This window comes from Rhineura floridana, chromosome 1 (assembly GCF_030035675.1).
Source record: "Rhineura floridana isolate rRhiFlo1 chromosome 1, rRhiFlo1.hap2, whole genome shotgun sequence".
Taxonomy (NCBI): domain Eukaryota; kingdom Metazoa; phylum Chordata; class Lepidosauria; order Squamata; family Rhineuridae; genus Rhineura; species Rhineura floridana.
The window spans coordinates 106,844,215-106,862,227 of record NC_084480.1 but is presented as its reverse complement, the minus strand read 5'-3'; the positions used below and the strand labels follow the sequence as shown (position 1 = coordinate 106,862,227).

At 41.0% G+C, this 18,013-nt stretch overlaps 1 protein-coding gene across 6 annotated transcripts in view; it reads left to right on the top strand.

Annotated features, from left to right (window-relative positions):
* Positions 1 to 770: 770 nt before the first annotated feature.
* PIP5K1B (phosphatidylinositol-4-phosphate 5-kinase type 1 beta) overlaps positions 771 to 18,013 on the top strand; it is a 151,806-nt gene continuing 134,563 nt past the window's right edge. For 2 of the 6 annotated variants that reach the window (XM_061628665.1, XM_061628675.1), the window contains exon 1: positions 776 to 1,372. The gene's annotated coding sequence lies outside the window, so the exon portion shown is untranslated. Of the gene's footprint in view, positions 1,373 to 1,400; positions 1,566 to 18,013 lie in introns of those variants that run through there. The other 4 variants (XM_061628705.1, XM_061628694.1, XM_061628715.1 and 1 more) reach the window with 4 other exon arrangements.

Here is an 18,013-nt window from a genome sequence, read left to right as displayed (position 1 = left end):
GAGAAGAGTATGGTAGAACATGGTCCAGATACCTTCCTGCATGACTACCAGTAAGGGAAGGGTCACTGATCAGTGGCAGACCAGAACACCTTTCACATGCAGCAGATCCCAACTTCATTCCCTGGCAGCTCTAGGCAGGGCTTGAAAAAACTGACTGAAACCTGGAGAACCCCTGCCAGTTAATGTAGAAAATGTCTGGCCTGTTAGAAGGCAGCTTCCTAGGGTCCCAGTCTGCAGCAGACTATTTAATGGAGGTGGGATCTTAAAACCAATCTATATAAAAGCTGGTGCTGTCTGTATATTTTGTTATCTCTGTAAGTTGCCTTGAGTCTTGTTGAGAAAAGTATCTAGGGAATTTAATAATAAATAAATAAATAAATGCTAATAGAACCAAAAAGACAGAACCCAGAGAATCCCTAAATATTTACAAGGTCTCATCTGCTGAAACCTGTTACAGCAAAAACAATAGCCTACTGACACCTCAAAAAAACCCCAAAGGTTCATCCTGGCAAAAGATGCAGCTGATGAGGTGGACAAAAGCTTATGCTATCATAAGTCTAGGTGCACCAGGTCTACAAGTAAAAAGTATTTGGCAAGCACAGAGCCCACCTTCTGATTAAGGGATCTGTAGCATGGAAAGAAAGTGTAACACAAATCAAAAAAGGTCATTCCCTTAAAATAAAGGATCTCTTCGCCTCCCCCAAGAGAGACCACGGTCTGAGAACCTTGTGGGATCTCTTCCTCCCACAGAGGCCTTGTGCGTCTCTGCCGGGGCTCTCAGGCAACACGCTGTGCTTTCACACGCCCTCCTTAGAGTGCGGGAGGGGGGCTTTAAGGGGAGGAACGACTGAAGGAGAAGGACGACGGCAGGCAGCCGGAGAGAAGGAGAGGCGGGAGGAAGGGAGGAAAGGAAGGGGAAGAGCCTTGGTGCTGCCGGGTGGCGGGAGGGGCCTCAGCCGCCAGCGCAGTTTTGGGGTTCTCTCGCTTTCCTCTCTTCACCCGCCCCCAACCTAGAGTTGGAAGGGAGCGAGAGGCCGGCAAGCTGGTTTTGCGCGGAGCTCTAGGGAGTTTGCCTGGCTGGTCTAGCCTACGAGGAAGGGACTCTCCAAGCGGTAGGGCCAGAAGAGAGAGACTTAGCCCTGAAAAGAGAAGAGGAGACGACGACCTGGCGACGAGGCTGGTCGGCTGCCTTGTTTTAAGAACCGCTGTTGTTGCCACGGCCAAACAGCACAGAGGCGCAACTGGGCAGGAGTGCGGAGGCCCCCGCGCTGAGGCGAAGAGAGCGAGGCAATTCCCTCCTGCGCCTGCTTGCCTGGAGTTGATTTTGGCTGGTGGAATTGCGTCGCCTGCGGCAAGCGCGGAGTTCCTGAAGGTGGGTGTGCAGGGATACTCAGTGCTGCTGGCCCGTGTTCCGGTCTTTCAATATCTCCCCTTCCAGGAGACCCCCCCTTTTTGTCTCTCCATACTACCAGAGCCTAGTGCGTGTGGGGGGAGGATATCAGTGCTGGAGAAGCTGTGTGTTGCGGGGACGACGCGTTACGGTTCCAGTGGGGATTGGCGCCAAGGTGAGCGGATCGCTGAAGGTGGAGGCTGTATGGCGGTAGATTAAAGCAACGGCTTGCATTTTAGTGGCACCTGAAAAGGCTCATTTACCACCCCTACCCCTACCCCTACCCCTTCTTGTTTCTTTTCCTGCTTTTGAATCCGGATTGAACAGGTGAAGTGGGGCTGTTGTTTGCAACGCTGCCAGTACGCTACACAGCTTCTAGCTGCTCTCTGACTCTTCTATCCTTCGGCAGTGATATCTAAGCCTTCAGACAACCACTGGTCGTCACTAAGGATTAGCAGGAGATGGGGCTGCAAATCACTGAAATTCTTCTCAGTTTCAAAATCAGGATGCAGGGGTGGTTCTCTCTCTCTCACCCCCCTTTCTGTTCAAATTAGACAGGCCTGCAGGTGCTAAAAATCTGTATTAGCTACTGTCTTGTGTGGCAGAGGCGGTTGATGATTATAGGATTCGGGGAAGTTGTTCTGATGGGTGGTTTCTTGTCAGACAGTAAAATCAATGCTCTGGAACAGTCATTACCACACTTAACACATGCCACAATTTGTACTACAGCAGCAACCCTCTCCGAGCTTCCTGCTGTGTCCCTAGGTGTCCTTAACAGGCAAAGAACACAGCAGGTGGTTTGGGCTGCCTGCAAGCATCAAGGCATTTCGTACATATCTGAAACATCCTATTGTGAAGAAGAGCAACAGTCAGACCTCTGTTAACATTAGGCTAGGCCATCTCCCCCCTTTAATGATTTTAGTTCTTTGTTGGTTACTTCAGCCTGTAAAAAGGACAAGTCATATTTTCTAAAGCATGTAGTGGGATATGGGGCTGTTCTGTGTATCTGCTTCATTTCCCAGTAAAATGGCATATTACTAAAACGTTACCTCTTTGAATCACTCCTATATGTCTGTCATAATCACAACTTGGGAGCAAGTTCCCCCTGCTTTCACAGGGATGTTCAGGACAGGGTGTTTAGGATTTGGATGCCAGATCATTTTAATTAATGTGTAAATGAGCTATTTGTAAGTAAAATCACCTGCTACATAGAATTGTTTACATATAAAATGAAGATAAAAACCTGGCCTTTACAGTAATGCTTAAGATACTGTTTTCTAATATGTAACTGAATCTGTTCCTCTAAATAAAATCTAAGATTTTAACAGAAAAAAATAGATCCCAAATTATTCTGTCATCAACAAATTTGTTCATGTGTGGCTTTTCTGGATTGAGGGCAGGGATGCCAATAGTTTAAAACTGCTTTGATGTATGAAGAACTAATAGATGTTAATAGGTGTTATATAGATGTATTTTTAAAATGCTTAATTTTGCTGTATAGTGCCTTTTAAAGGAAGCTTTCTGCTTGATATATGAAGTTGTGTTGTATTATTGCTATTTGCTTAAAATAGCATTGCTTCCTGGAACCAATAGGTGTTGCAGTGCAGGGCATACTTTTCTCTTTCACTATATGCAAAACACGCTTTTGTGTATTTGCTGTGCTTATCTTTGTTTAATTTTTTCCCCATAGAAGCAATATTGCATTAGGTCACCTAAAGAAAATGCCAGTAGCAGATAGCTCATCTTACCTTTAAAAAATGGGGTAGGGCCCCTGTCTCAGAAGTGGATTTTATACAACTCCCAAAATACTTTGCAGTGGCAGGAATAAGAGAGAAGCTTGGAGTCTTAAAAGTTTAAGGGGTTTACCAGTAATCCTCAAATGCGTAAAGTGACTCATTCAAAGAGTATATTGTAGCTAGGTAACATGAAGTCAGCCATGACTTCTGTCAGTTTGATCCCCAGCCTTTTTCCTGATCCTGCAAAATACAGAGAGTTATGCTGCCTAGTCCTAATGCTTGCAAGGCTGGGTTGGAGTAGAAAGCCTTTACCATGCATCATAAATCTTGCCATGAACTCATGTGGCCTGTATGTAGCCACTGATTTGATAGCCATTGATATTTGTCTGACGGACAGAGATATTTCCCTTCTCCCTTTCCATGGGTTCATTGTATGACTTTAGTAACTTGTCTTTCAGCCTTGGTTTCCCATTAGTTAATAGGGCTGCCAACTGATCAGGGGAAAAAAAACTGCCTGGTTTGCTCTTGTGCCTCTAACATTGCAGCTTGATCTGCAGAAATCAGCAGCTGAAGCTTTTCATAAAGAAAAGAATTATCACTTAGTAATGGTTGCTGTTTATAGGCATAGAAGCAAGAGCAAAAACCATATCTGTAAAATAGGAATAGTAGTGACTTAACAGGGGTATTATGCATGTATGCAACCATTCTAAAATCTGTTTGCATAATCAAATTGACAAAAAAATAGAGGACTGTGATGAAGTAGTTGTATCTGCTTTTAAGTTAGTGTTTCCAGGAATTTCTTTATTTGTTTTCTTTCGCTTATGCTTGAAGACGCATGAAGAGTTTTACCTCTGGTATTAGTGGACCTCCTATAAATTGGGAATTTTGTATACTGGAATTATTTTCCTGAAATCATTGAAGATTGCATGGAAACTTAAGCATAATCAAATATGATTTATTTTCCTGTGACAGAGGTAGCCAACATAGTGCTCTCTAGATGCTTTGGACTGCAATTTCCATCAGCTCTGTCTCCTGGCCACACTGGCTAAGGCTTATGGGAGTTGTAGTCCAAAACTTCTGATGGACACCATGCTACCACTGCCCTATGAGCTTCATTTTTAAACTAGTAGAGACGGATATGGCATTATTTAATGTGTAATGCAAGTATCACTGTAGAAAACATTCATTATATCTTTCAAAATTAAGAGTTACCATAACTCCTGCAACCTTTTAATTCATTTATTTAAGTTGCAATCCAATACACACTTACCTGGGAGTAAGACCCACTGAGCCCATGTCTACTTCTGAGTTGACATGTATTGGATTGCAGCCTTCATCAGCTGAGCTTTAATTGCTGGGACTGTCAAGAAGGAAAACCTCTTGAGACTTGGGACTCCTGAAGGGTAATCTGCTACTGCACAGGCTATGCTGATGTATCTGTCCCATCCTGCCTGGGCTAAAGAATAAAAAGAATTGTAAATATGACTTTTCCTTCTGTTTGTGTCTAAAACTAGGAAAGAATTCAAAAGTGTAAAATAATTCACATTTGAAGTAAACTATCTTAATTAAAATCAACCTGGTATACATAGCGTATGCTTTGGCATTTAAAGGGTCCCCCTCAATTTTTCTTCCTTTTCAACTTACATGTGCTCATTCCTGTATGTAATTTTTGCTACTCTCCCCCCTCCCCTTGCCCTTCATTTGCACACAGAGAGAAAACTATTGTATCTACCATAACTACAGATAATTTCTAAATTGCAGAGATACAAGTAATTGGTGACAGAAGCCTATGGTTAAAATTGCAAATACAAAAATGGAATACTGCTGAGTAAAGAAAACAGAGGTTTGTAGCTGAATATATATGTTCATGCATTGATTAGGTATTTTTTAAAAGTAACTCCTTACTACAGAGTCTTGGCAGAGGATGTTTGTTTTTGCATTTATTTCAAATGCCTAACTGGCTCAACCTTCAATTAGTTTATATGATCAAAAGATAGATATGGGGCAGAATTTCTGCTTCACCTAAGTGTGCAGAGCCCCTGAATTATATCATGTGCTTTTTCTGGACCCTGTTATAACTTTGGGTTAATTTCCAGAGGGGAAGCTGTGTTACTTTGTTGCATCAGCAAGGAGGAAGAGCCTTGTGGCACCTTGAAGAACTTTACTGGAGCATAAGCCTTCGTGGACTAGAATCCACTTTGCCAAATGCATTTTGAGTTAAGCTGACTGTAGAAACATGTAGTTGGGTAGCTTTCACAGTTCTTAGCAAATATGCAATGGTGGCAATTTTGAGCATGGGCCTCTTTGTGCAGAATCTGATACTTTGGTACTCCGATTATGCAAACTAGTCTTGAAGCTACTTTTGTGTAACCTAATATAATTAAGAATTTACTTTCTAATCCCTCTTCTCATGTTTTCTCATACTGTCTGTATCTTCTCTTTCTGTCACTGGTTCTGATGAGTCCATTTGATCTGGATGTTGGAATACGTCAGTGTACAGGACAGCACGCAGCTTCACCTCTTACCTTATTCATAGACACACTCTACAATTTATATGCCTATTATAATTAGATAAACGCTATTAATAACTTTTGCAAGATCTCTTGTGTGGTTTTGTATGTTTTTTTAAAAGAAATGGCAGCAGAAATTATATAATCTGTATATATATAGAAAATCTGAGTGTTCTATATTTTGATGCTGTATCTGAATTTTTACATTTTTGCAAATGGTTGTGTTGCTCTGGCCAATGTCAAAAGCAATGAAACAAGTCTACCAATATTATATTGTATATTTCTATACATAATGTATATTTTTAGAAAATTTGAAGGCATATGTACATTGGGTCTAGCATTTTATTTTATTTGCAAATTCACTTTCAAAGTTTGTTTTCATTATAATATTAACAGGACTGATCCTATATAACTGAAGTGAAAAGCAACCAATCATTTATTTTTCAGTAAATAAATTAGAAGGGCCAACACCCCAGTCTTAAATAAGTTTATTCCGAAATAAGTTCAATTGACTTAACTAGGTCTCTGATAGGTAAATATAGCTGTGGCTGCAATCCTATGACATGTTGGGACCAAGCCCCATTGAATACACTAAGAATTAAGGTGCTTCCAGATAGGGGCTTAATTTGCAAACATGTTATTGGAAAAAGGGTTTTTTCCCATTTATTGGATTTTTCCCTGAAAAGGTCAAATCTGGATTAAATGGGAGGAAAATGACTATCATGTTGATGCCAACAATGTTGTGTGCGTGGTGCAAAAAAACTTGCATGCATGAGATACACCCATCCCACAATAAACACCCATCTGGAAGCACCCTTTACTCTGAGTAAACAAATATGAAGGTAGATCACAGTGAACTCAGCTGGACTTGTTTCCAAGTAAATAAGCATGGAGTTACACTAGTGTTTGGGGGACTCACACCTTTGGAATGACCTCTCCTTTGAGGTGTGTCTCGTCAGAATGTTGTTGTTTGTCATCGTGTGAAGATGTACCTCTTTGTTTGGAGAGGGCTATTTGAATTTTTGTTGCCACTCTTGTTTTAACTTCTAATTGGAAATTTGTGTTTGGTTTCATGTGTTTTAATTTTACTGTGTTTTTGTTTTTAATTTTAAGCATATGTAATCCTGCCCTGGGACCTTTGGGTGAAAGGGAGATTACAAATATGTTTAACAATTAATGAGTAAATAAACCTACAGTGTACTAAATGATGTAGGACTCCAGCTCCCGTCAGCCCCAGGCAGCATGGCCAGTGGTCAGGGATGATGGAAACTGGAGTCCAAAAAACATCTGGGGGGCCATAGGTTCCTCATCCCAGGAGTATGTACTTTATAATGGGCTCCTACTGGGAGGAAGGGTGGGATATAAATCAAATAAATAAATAAATAAATAAATAAATTATAAATTTTATTTGTAAAATAAAATATAATTATGTATGTTAGTGTTGTGGGCCATGAGGTATATATTTGGTACAAAATCTAATTTCTTGCCTTGCTAGGTTGTGATGGATCATAGAACCATAGAGTTGGAAGGGGCCTATAAGGCCATCAAGTCCAACCCCCTGCTCAATGCAGGAATCCAAATTAAACCATACCCAACAGGTGGATGTCCAGCTGCCTCTTGAATGCCTCCAGTGTTGGAGAGCCTACCACCTTCCTAGGTATTTGGTTCAGTTGTCATACCACTCTAACAGTTAGGAAGTTTTTCCTGATGTTTAGCCGAAATCTGGCTTACTGTAACTTAAGCCCATTATTCCATGTCCTGCTGACTGGGACGATTGAGAAGAGATCCTGGCCCTCCTCTGCAGGGCTGTGGAGTCGGTATGCCAGACTTTCGACTCCGACTCCTCTATTTTTCTACTGTCTGACTCAGACTCCTTCATAAATGGCAAATGTATATTAACTAGTAATAGCAAATTTACTGTAGTAAAATGGTAGCAGAAGGCATTTCATCACCACCACGTGAATCCAGAGCTTGGAAAAGTTACTTTTTTGAACTACAACTCCCACGAGCTCAATCCCTGGGGCTGATGGGAGTTGTAGTTTTAAAAAGTAACTTTTCCAAGCTCTGGATTCACGTGGTGGTGATGAAATGCCTTGTGCTACCATTTTACTACAGTAAATTTGTTATTACTAGTTAATACACATTTGCCATTTGTGAAGGAGTCGGAGTCGGGACATTTCTACCGACTCCGACTCCACCGAAAATTGCTTCCGACTCCACAGCCCTGCTCCTCTGTGTGGCAACCTTTCAAATACTTGAACAGTGCTATCGTATCTCCCCTCAGTCTTCTCTTCTCAAGGCTAAACATGCCCAGTTCTTTCAGTCTCCCTTCATAGGGCTTTGTTTCTAGTCCCCTGATCATCCTCGTTGCCCTCCTCTCAACCCGTTCCAGTTTGTCTGCATCCTTCTTAAAGTGTGGGGTCCAGAACTGAATACAGTACTCAAGATGAGGCCTAACCAGTGCCGAATAGAAGGGAACCAATATTTAACATGACTTGGAAACTATACTTCTATTAATGCAGCCTAAAATAGATTTGCCTTTTTTTGCAGCTGCTGTTGGCTTCAGGGCTGGCGCTAAAGGGCGGCCAGGTTGGGCCCTGGCTGAGGGCCCCTGGGACTACAGGGGCCCCTCAGTAGGGTGGGGGAGGAGTAGCGCTCCTCTTCTGCAATCTGTGATCAATAACAATCCCAAGATTCTTCTCACATGTCGTATTGCTGAGCCAAGTATCCCCCATCTTATAAATGTGAATTTGGTTTCTTTTTCCTAGGTGTAGAACTTTGCATTTAGCCCTGTTGAATTTCATTCTGTTGTTTTCAGCCCAATTCTCCACCCTATCAAGAGCCCTTTGAATTTTGTTTCTGTCATCCAAGTTATTAGCTATCCCTCCCAATTTTGCATCATCTGCAAATCAGATGAGCATTCCCTGCACCTCCCTATCCAGGTCATTAATAAAAATGTTGAAGAGCACTGGGCCCAGGACTAAACCCTGCGGTACCCTGCTCATTTCCTCCCCCCAGTCTGAGAAAGAACCATTGATAAGCGCTCTTTGTGTACGATTCTGTAGCCAACTGTGGTTCCACCTGACAGTTGTTCCATCCAACCCACATTTGGCAGGCTTGCTAATCAGAATATCATGAGGCACTTTGTCAAAAGCTTTGCTGAAGTCAAGATATATTATGTCCACAGCATTCTCACTGTCTACCATGGAGGTTACCCAATCAAAAAATGAGATAAGATTAGTCTGGCAGGATTTGTTCTTGATAAATCCATGTTGGCTTATAGTAATCACTGTATTGTTCTCAAGGTGCTTACAGACTGACCGCTTTATAATGTGCCCCAGAATTTCCTCAGGCATTGATGCCAGGCTGTCTGGTCTGTAATTCCCAGGTTCCTCCTTTTTGCACTTTTTGAAGATAGGGACAACATCAGCCCTTCTCCAGTCATCTGGCACTTCCTCCATTCTCCCTAGTTTAGCAAAGATAATAGATTGTGGTTCCGAGAGTTCTTCAGCCATTTCCTGGAGATTTGAACTCGTTCAATGTGATTAGGTATTCCCTGACCATTTGTCTATCAATCTCAAGCTACAATTCTGCCCCTTTAACTTCACGTTTGGGTCATAGACCCTCTTTTTGGAGAGGACTGAGCCAAGGTAGGAATTGATCACTTCTGCCTTTTCTTTGTCATCATTTTGCCATCCTCATTGAATAGCTGTGGACCCCAATTTCTTTTCTCTCTCTTTTTGCTATGGATGTATCTGAAGAAAGCTTGTTTGTTGCTTTTGGCATCTCTCACTAAACTCAGCTCATTCTCAGCTTTAGCCTTCCTGACACCATCCCTGCAATTCCATGCTACCTGTCTGTACTGTTCCTTTGTGGTCTGGCCTTCCTTCCACTTCCTATATGTGCCCTTTTTTGTTATCAGGACATCTCTAAGCTTTCTGGGAATCCACATTGGCTTCTTCTGCTATCTTCCCCCTTTTTTCCTTGACATAATTGTTTGCCATTGTGCCTTTAGAATTTCCTCTTCTAGAAACTCCCACCCATCTTGGACTCCTTTTCTCATTATGATCGCTTGCCATGGAACCTTACTTATCATTTTCTGAGTCTATTAAAATCCTCTAGTTGCTTCCTCTACTTTCTGTAAGAGAAAATTATCTCCAGCACAAATCAGGAATTTCTTGGAGGGGCCGTGTTTGGCAGAATTTGTCTTCCAACAGATATCAAGGTAATTGAAGTTCCCTATTACTACTACATCATGCCTCCTTGAAACATTGGCAGTTTGCTTTTCAAAAGTTTCATCCTCATCTTCTCCTTGATTGGGTGGTCAGTAGTAGCCTCCAACCACCATGTTCCTTTTATTCCTTGCCCCATTAATTTTAATCCAGATACTCTCAGTGGAGCTACCAGCTCATTCAACTTTATTTCTGTGCAGGGATATATATTTTTAACATATAGCACTACTCTGCCTTCCTTTGCATTCCTTCTGTTCTTTTTGAACAAGTTATATCCTTCCGCTGCTGTATTCCAGTTGTGGGAATCATCCCACCAAGTTTCAGTTATACCTATAAAGTCGTATTTACTCTCCTGTATTAAGAGTACAAGTACGTCCTGTTTATTTCCCATACTTGGGCATTAGTATACAGACATCGAAGACCATGTGATTTATGGCCTGGCTTCCTTCCTACATTTTACAAAAACTATTACTGGGCCTCATTAGAGGTGTTCCTTCAGTTCCTCTTACTGTGCACAGGCCTTTGTTAGTTGTTACCACCAAATTTACGTCCCCTCAGGATTCAGTTTAAAGCTCTCCTGACGAATTTCTCCATGCTGTGGCCAAACACATTCTTCCCAGTCCTTGTGAGGTGCAACCCATCACTTGCCAGCAGTCCATTTTCTAGGAAGTGTAACCCATTGTCCCAGAATCCAAATCTCTCACGTTGGCACCACCCACGTAGCCAGTCATTCACCTGGAGTATTTTTCTTTCCCTTTCTACTCCTCTTCTAAGAAGTGGAAGGATGGATGAAAAAACTATCTGGATTCCAAAGTTCTTGAGTTTCCTCCCCAGAGCTTCAAAGTTTAATGTTATTTCTTTGTAGCTCCCCTTGGCAGTATCGTTCATTACCACATGGATGAGACGGAAGGGATATTTGTCAGCAGGCTTTATGAGGGATGGCAACTCTTCTGTTACATCTCTAATCTGTCCTCCAGGGAGGAAGCATACCTGACAAGTCCATGGATCTTCTCGGCATATGTGCAGTAGGGAGTCTCCTACTACTACGATTCTTCTCTTCTTCTTGTTGTGGGGCATGGTTTCATTGCTTCTGCTTGAATGAGCTTCAGCCTTGTGCTCACTGTTGCTTGGGGTCTCCTGTAATTCTTCCCCTGCAGACTGTCCTGTAGCCTCATCCTCAAGTGCCTAGAAGTGGTTCTGTAGTTCCACCTGTGAAGGGTGTCTTTTATCTCTTCTGCTCCTGTCACCTTTTCCATGGAGTTTCCTCCACTTCGTTGCTGCTCTCCACAACAGTCTCCTCTTCTGCTTCAACATGCTGCTGTTCTTTCAGCTCCTGTACTTTTCTTTGCTGTTGTTGTTCTAGCGTTCTATGTAATAACTTCATATTATACTCTTCAGTTCCAGACCCCTCACTTTTTCTTCCAACAGTGCCCCCAGCTTGCAGTTGTTGCACATGTATGCCATGTTGTTCTCAGGCAAGAAAACAAACATTGCACACCTTGCAGGTCACCACCACTGGAGTGTCCTTCCCATCCATAATCTCTACTGCCTCTTGTTTCTTCTTGTATTGGAATGACCTGTGCTTTGTCTTGTCCTCTTTCAGGGTAAATAGGAGAGTCCCACTGATATGTGGTGCACCGTACAAGAGAAAAAAGTTTTTTAGAGACCTCCCCCTTGACCTTCCCTGCCGAACTCCTGTTAGCTGTCTCTGTTGGTTCACTCGCTCTCTGAGAGCTGGCTCGCTTGTGTCTCCTCTGGGTTACCTGACACAGCTCCCTCTGCTCAGTTAGGAGTCAGGAAACAGAATCAGTTAGGAGTCAGGGAACAGGATAATTGATAGTTCTCATAACTAATTGAAGCTTTTGGCTTTAACTTGTGTTTCAGGTCAGAGCACTTAATTGAGTCTGTGTGTGTGTGTTTTAAGGGATGTAGGAAAATAATGCAAGCCATTGGGGAATCAAAGTTTTTTAATTATCTAAGGCTTGCTAACATTTATTTCGTATAGCACTGTGTATAGCCATCATCTTCAGGTGTCTAATATAGTATATTAGTTTGTGTCAGAGGTAAGGCTGCTAAAAGAGTAATAGAAACCTAATTTGGCTACTCTGATGAGGTAGTAGACTTTGTTAAATTTTTAAGTATAAACTAGCTAAACTAAAATTTTAGTTTAGCAATACTTGCATATCCCAGATCCAGAGGTAGTAACTCACAACACTTCAATTGCATGCAGCTAATTATGTGCAGGTAATAACTACATGTAGTAGCCCTGCTAGCAGATAAGGAGTGTATTGCAAGATGTTTGAAGGTATTAAGTTTTGTACTTGCAGATTTGCCAACAATTACCTGGATTATAATAATGAATTCTGTGTTTGAGAGGTCAGTGTCAGGTATAGAATGAGTTACATGTTTACCCCATATCTCCATTGGTGATTCTATTTAAAATAGCCCAAGGATTTCTTCACATCTTTCCCCCCTTGCATAGTCTTAGTGTAGAAAAGTCATGTGTGAAGTCCTCCACCTTGAATAAATGCTGTTTCTCCAAAAACAATTCTAGGAGAGAAAATTACTCCCATTAACCAATTTATTAAAAATCGCAACAGAGAAACTATTATAAAGATGTTTTGACTCTGACACAGGTATATTTTTTGGTGAAACAACAGCTTCTAGTAAACTTACATCTTTAATTTAGTTAATTTTAGTTAGTTAGTTTAGTTTATTTACTTGTCCATTGGCAAACACCTGGTTGTTGGTAAGTAGGCTTTCCTTTCTTCTTGCATTTATGCTGGGGATAAAAAAAGACAAGTAGTTAAAAGGTATAAATATTTATTTTAAGTAAGTGACATAATACTTTAAGAACCTTCTTAAAACTACAATTACATTCACAATTGAAGCAGGACACTCTAAGAGACTTGTCAGGCAAACAGGCTTTATGTGACGACCTAAAGCTTATTGTTGTTGTATTCCTTTTCCTTGTTGCCAAGAACTCTTATGGAAATACTAGAGTGTGGAACACAGACAAATAGCAATGGTTCTTCCATGGAAGACAATTTCAAGAAGGCTAAGCAATGTGCATTTAGGGTTTGACTGCACTAGTTTGCTTGATTTATTTTTGTTTTGTTTACATCTCTCCTTCATTGTCTGCCCTTTGCATGTTGTAGTACATAATGCAAAAATCATCAGAAAAAATTAGAGGCATTACATGTCATGAGACAACTGGGGTCAGTTAATCTGCTTGCTGAGTCTTGTACGTAATAGGAAAATTTTATGATACTAACTTTCCCAGGAACCCTTAATGGGGTGGTGCAGCCCACAACAGCTGTTTGTAGTATGTCAGAATGTATTTGAGAGTATCTGCATTTGTTTCCAGGTGGTGTTAACAATTTGGGGATCTGCTCTTGAATGTTGCTTCTTTTATTTGAAAGCTAGTGCATTTTAAAGAAGCATAAATGTTCTTCCTGAGATTGTGTGGAACGCTGACTTCTTTCAACATTACCAAGTAAAATGGATCCATTTATGTGTTCAAAGGCCCAAAGCCTGCCATTTTAAGTAGTCTAAACAGGTGTGTCTTCAATATCCAGCAGAATGTGTCTGTGAGTAGGCCTTGCTCTCCACTGTGTGAACAGTATCCACATAATAAAACAAATCATACTACAAACAGTATCCAGTTGTATTTGAAATAGCCAGTTGACTTCACACTAAACTATTCTTCATTTTGTAATATTGCTATCTCAGCAGTGTTTTCGCTCTGGTAGAAGCAGGTACTACAGAGTGTTGCAGAAGTATAAATCTGCTGCCATTTGTAACAAGCTTGAATCACATACTTTGCTAGTTATAATTTTCATTAGACATTGAATATATGTAGGAATTGTACGCTGTGCTCTTTATGTTGCTGTTTTATAACTTGTTTCTTGCAAAGCTATAACTAGAGTTTCTAGATCATGTTTGCAGATACCGGAACAGTGAATGATGGAAGTATATTTGACATTCGTGGTTTCATGGGAACATAGCTCATAAATACAAACTCAAAAGCAAATCACTTTGTGATTTTCTTTTTTATTCTAGATTTTACTGAGAATCAGTTGTTTGTTTAGATTGGTACCCTGGAACAAAATGAATGCATTTTAGGATTAACTGTTAAATGTTGACATAACTGTTTGAATATAGTTTCCTTTTTCCCCCAGATCCCCTTTCCTCTCTATCTCACAACGCCATTCCTAAAACTATAGTTTCAGGGTTTTTTTAAAAAAAGATGGCAGTATTAGAAATAATAGAGTACATTTTGGTTCATCTTTTAAAATGCTAATTAGTAAAGCTAGTTAGTAGAACAGATATGTTTTAATATACTATAGTCCCTGAGAATACTTCCTTCAAGTATTGTGGTACAGTTGGTGTTTGGATGTAGGAGAGGTTTAATAATACTCCTAGCCCTCCCTTTTGTACTGCTGTTCAGTAACCGCAGTCTGACATAAGTCTTCTAACTTTTTTAAAATTTTGCTTCTCTCCCTCCCTGTAAATAATATGCAGATTTGATCAACCAGTTAATCAAATTAAAACTCATTAATAATTAATTAATATTTCTTTGATGACAGCCCTCCTCTAAATGCACCAACAGTCAAAAAGGAGTTCATGGTCCAGGTCCTTATGCAAGCCTGAAAAGATAAGTGTGACAGTTTGGGGCTGTAACCCGTCTGATCACCATTGCCATCAAAGAGAGCTCTGAGCTAGCTTAATATTTCTCTGATAACTTTGGTGAGGGAGAATAATAAAATTTTCCCATGTAGTGTGGGAATATTTGTGGAGGCACTTATGTTATGACAATTGTCCTTTATTGTAAGAAGCTTTACATTCAACTATATGCTTTTATTGATTTTGATTCCTGTCCTGTCTCAAGATCTTGGAGTGGGTGAACATTGAGAAGGAGCCTAAGAGATGAAAATCCGTTGTAAGCATTGCTTGGGAAAGCAACCCAACCCCCCTTTGTACTAGGCCCTGAATGTGAGTGTGTTGGATTAGGCAGAGGTGTCCCTCCACCCAGCTCTCCTGGCTGAGCTGTTCTTCTGCTAACCACAGAATGGGCAGCTGGGAGTGCCAGCAGAGAATCCTGAAACCGGACATTCTGAGGGTAGGTAGGGGATAGGAGTGAGCTGGCCCAGGGTCCACTGGATCCTGAACTGGTCTCACTGTTGTTGCACAATGGCATTGGGCCCAATCAACCTGCCCCCTCCACCCTCCACCTCCTTTCACCATGGCTGCCATAAGCAATAAGGGGTGTGGATGCGGCAATAGCCCTACTACTCTGCAAATACCTGCCAGCTGGGGATGGGAATTTGGATTGTGCTCTAAGTCAAGGCTATATGAACTAAATCTATGACCCAGGATGATTTTGTTTTTGCTTTTTAATATAGATACCTTCAAATCTGTCTTGCTAGCCAAGTATAGTCCCCCCCATCTTTCTCAGTAAGCTAAATATAAAGAAAGCTTAACATTTTCATTTCCCCTAAAATGTAACAGAGAAGTTTGACTCTGCTGGAATTTGTGGGTATATATGTGGATAATAGTGATGGTAGTTCACTTGTTCATTTTCCCCAGAAGGTGAAACACAAAATACCACACTGGAAATTGTTCATGATTTGTGTTATTGAGGGAGAGCCCCATCCAACTCCTTTTCTCTGCATTTTGTACATTATGTTCCTTAAATTGCATTCACTGCATATTATTTGAAATTTTTGTTGGTAGTAAAATTCCCGCTCCTTGTAGATATTGTTACGTGCTCACACCCCAATTCTCAGAGTAGAGGTTAAAGCGTTTATTTCTGGTTTCATTTCTTTCAGAATGATGTCATTGGAGACCTGTCAGTATTCTGTGATACATATTACACATGTTTACAGGTTGAGCACAGGTGGAGGTTCACAGCATTAAACACCCCAACAGATGTCCCATGCTATGCTGCTCCCCATCAGATTTCTAGTAGAACTGTAAGCACCATCATGATTCCTACAGAGCAATTAAGCCCTCCATAATATATCCTTCTCTCAGCCTGACTTTAAACATTTACCTTCTTCACAAACAGCTTGATGACATTGTTCCCTGCAGAGAGATGGAAGCTGCAGGAAGAAAGACATGCCCCACTCCAGAAGGTATCTTTGGCCATTTCCTTAGTTATGCAGAAGTCAGACATTCAGGCCCATCAGCACCAATCCATCCACCAAAATGGAATCTGCCAGGCAAAACTTGTCCAACTGGTTTGACCCCCTCTAGCAGGCTCTCTTTACAACCAGGCTCACGGGATTGTGAGGAGGAGGATCACTGAGAGATAATGCAGACCAACGTCCCCATCTCATTATATCATGATGAATCTTAGTAGATGCTCTGGGGAAAAAAATGTATTCCCTTACTGATGATGTGGCATCCTCTTGCTGTAGCAAGTGGGATGATGAATGAAGAACTTGAAAGAACTAGAAGAAAATGTGTTAGGTATGACATTACATTGCTTGTTTTCCATTAAACATAACTCATTGGTTTACACAAACCAGAGATTATGGTTAGTTTGAAACTATCCATTTGTTGTTGTTGTTGTTGTTATGTGCCTTCAAGTCAATTACGACTTATGGCGACCCTGTGAATCAGCAACCTCCAATAACATCTGTTGTGGACCACCCTGTTCAGATCTTGTAAGTTTGTCAGTATTAAACCATATTTGGATTCCTGCATTGAGCAGGGGGCTGGACTAGATAGCCTTATAGGTCCCTTCCAACTCTATGATTCTGTGATATTCCAAGGCACTCACTAAACAGCAAGTTGTGTATAAGGGAAATTGAAAGCAGAAGCTCCTAATCCCTCTTGGCAGCACATGCACAGGAAAGGGAATGGGGGAGCCTGGGAGGAGGTCTGTCCACTGAAGTAGTGCTAAACCAGAGATAGGGAAGCTTTTCCAGCCCAAAGGCAAAATTAACTCATAGGCAACTTTCTGGGAGAGTGGGTCATGCCTGTGGTGGGCGGGGCCAGAGGCAAATGTGGATGGAGGAGCACATGTATTTTTTACCTTTGTACAGTACGCTATGTTCCAGCCAGAGGTTTCTCGACACCCCTCTCCCCATCTCTCTCCATTCTCCTTGTAGGCAAGCAAGAAGTATTTCAACACATTCCAGCCAGGCAAAATCATTGGGGGGGGGCACAGAGAAGGGCAGTGAGGGGCTTGTCATTGAGAAGGGGCATGGCCTGGAGAGAGTCGCTGGATGGTTGCATTTGGACTCTGGACCAGAGATTGCCAATTCCTGTTCTAAATCATGGTATTGGTTCATTTCTAGAATTACTTAAAATAAATGCTGTTGAATCTGTCATGTGAAAGCAAAATTTGTATGGGTCCCATGGTTTTTTATATATACATAATTTATTTCTTTTAAATCTTTATTTTGACACATCAGTGAAGTTTTTGTCCCTATTGATAATCTAATGTCGCTGAATGCGGTAAATCTATTTCTAGATAATTTCTCGTCTGCATTTAATTCATTTTACAAGCCAGCTCTGAAGCAGTATATCTTTCATGAAACTAGCTTGCATGAACAATAGCTTGTTCTTTCACTGACATACTGGAACATTTACTTCCTCTTTTGTCTAATAGAATCTGTTTTCAGCAGAGAGGGCAGGTACAGTTAAAGGCGTCATATCCTCACCTTTTGTAAGAGAAACTGGATGGTCCCTCTGAGCATTATCACTCAGTAGCAATTAGAAGATAATTCTTTCCTCTACCCCTTGTAAGGTTTGTTTTCAGTTCAGCTCAGACTTATTTCTCTATCTGCTTAATCATACATTAAATGTGTTCAATGAAATTTCTTCCCAAGTAAGTATATGTAGAATTGCAGCCTAAACATTGTTACTTAATGGAAGATGAATAATTACAGAGAATGTCTTACATGACAACTACTTAAATGATTTATATAATGTGGAAATTAAAACGCTATTCCAGTCTCAATCATGTTTGTTAGAAATAGTGGAACGAGCAAAGGATGATTATAATTTATCAACAAAATAGATACACAGTAAAATGTATATGCATGGGGTATTTGTTATTTTATCCAAGTACCTAGCATGCTTTCAAATGAGCATATAGAAATGCAAAGCAGCTTGTGGTACAAATGACCTTAT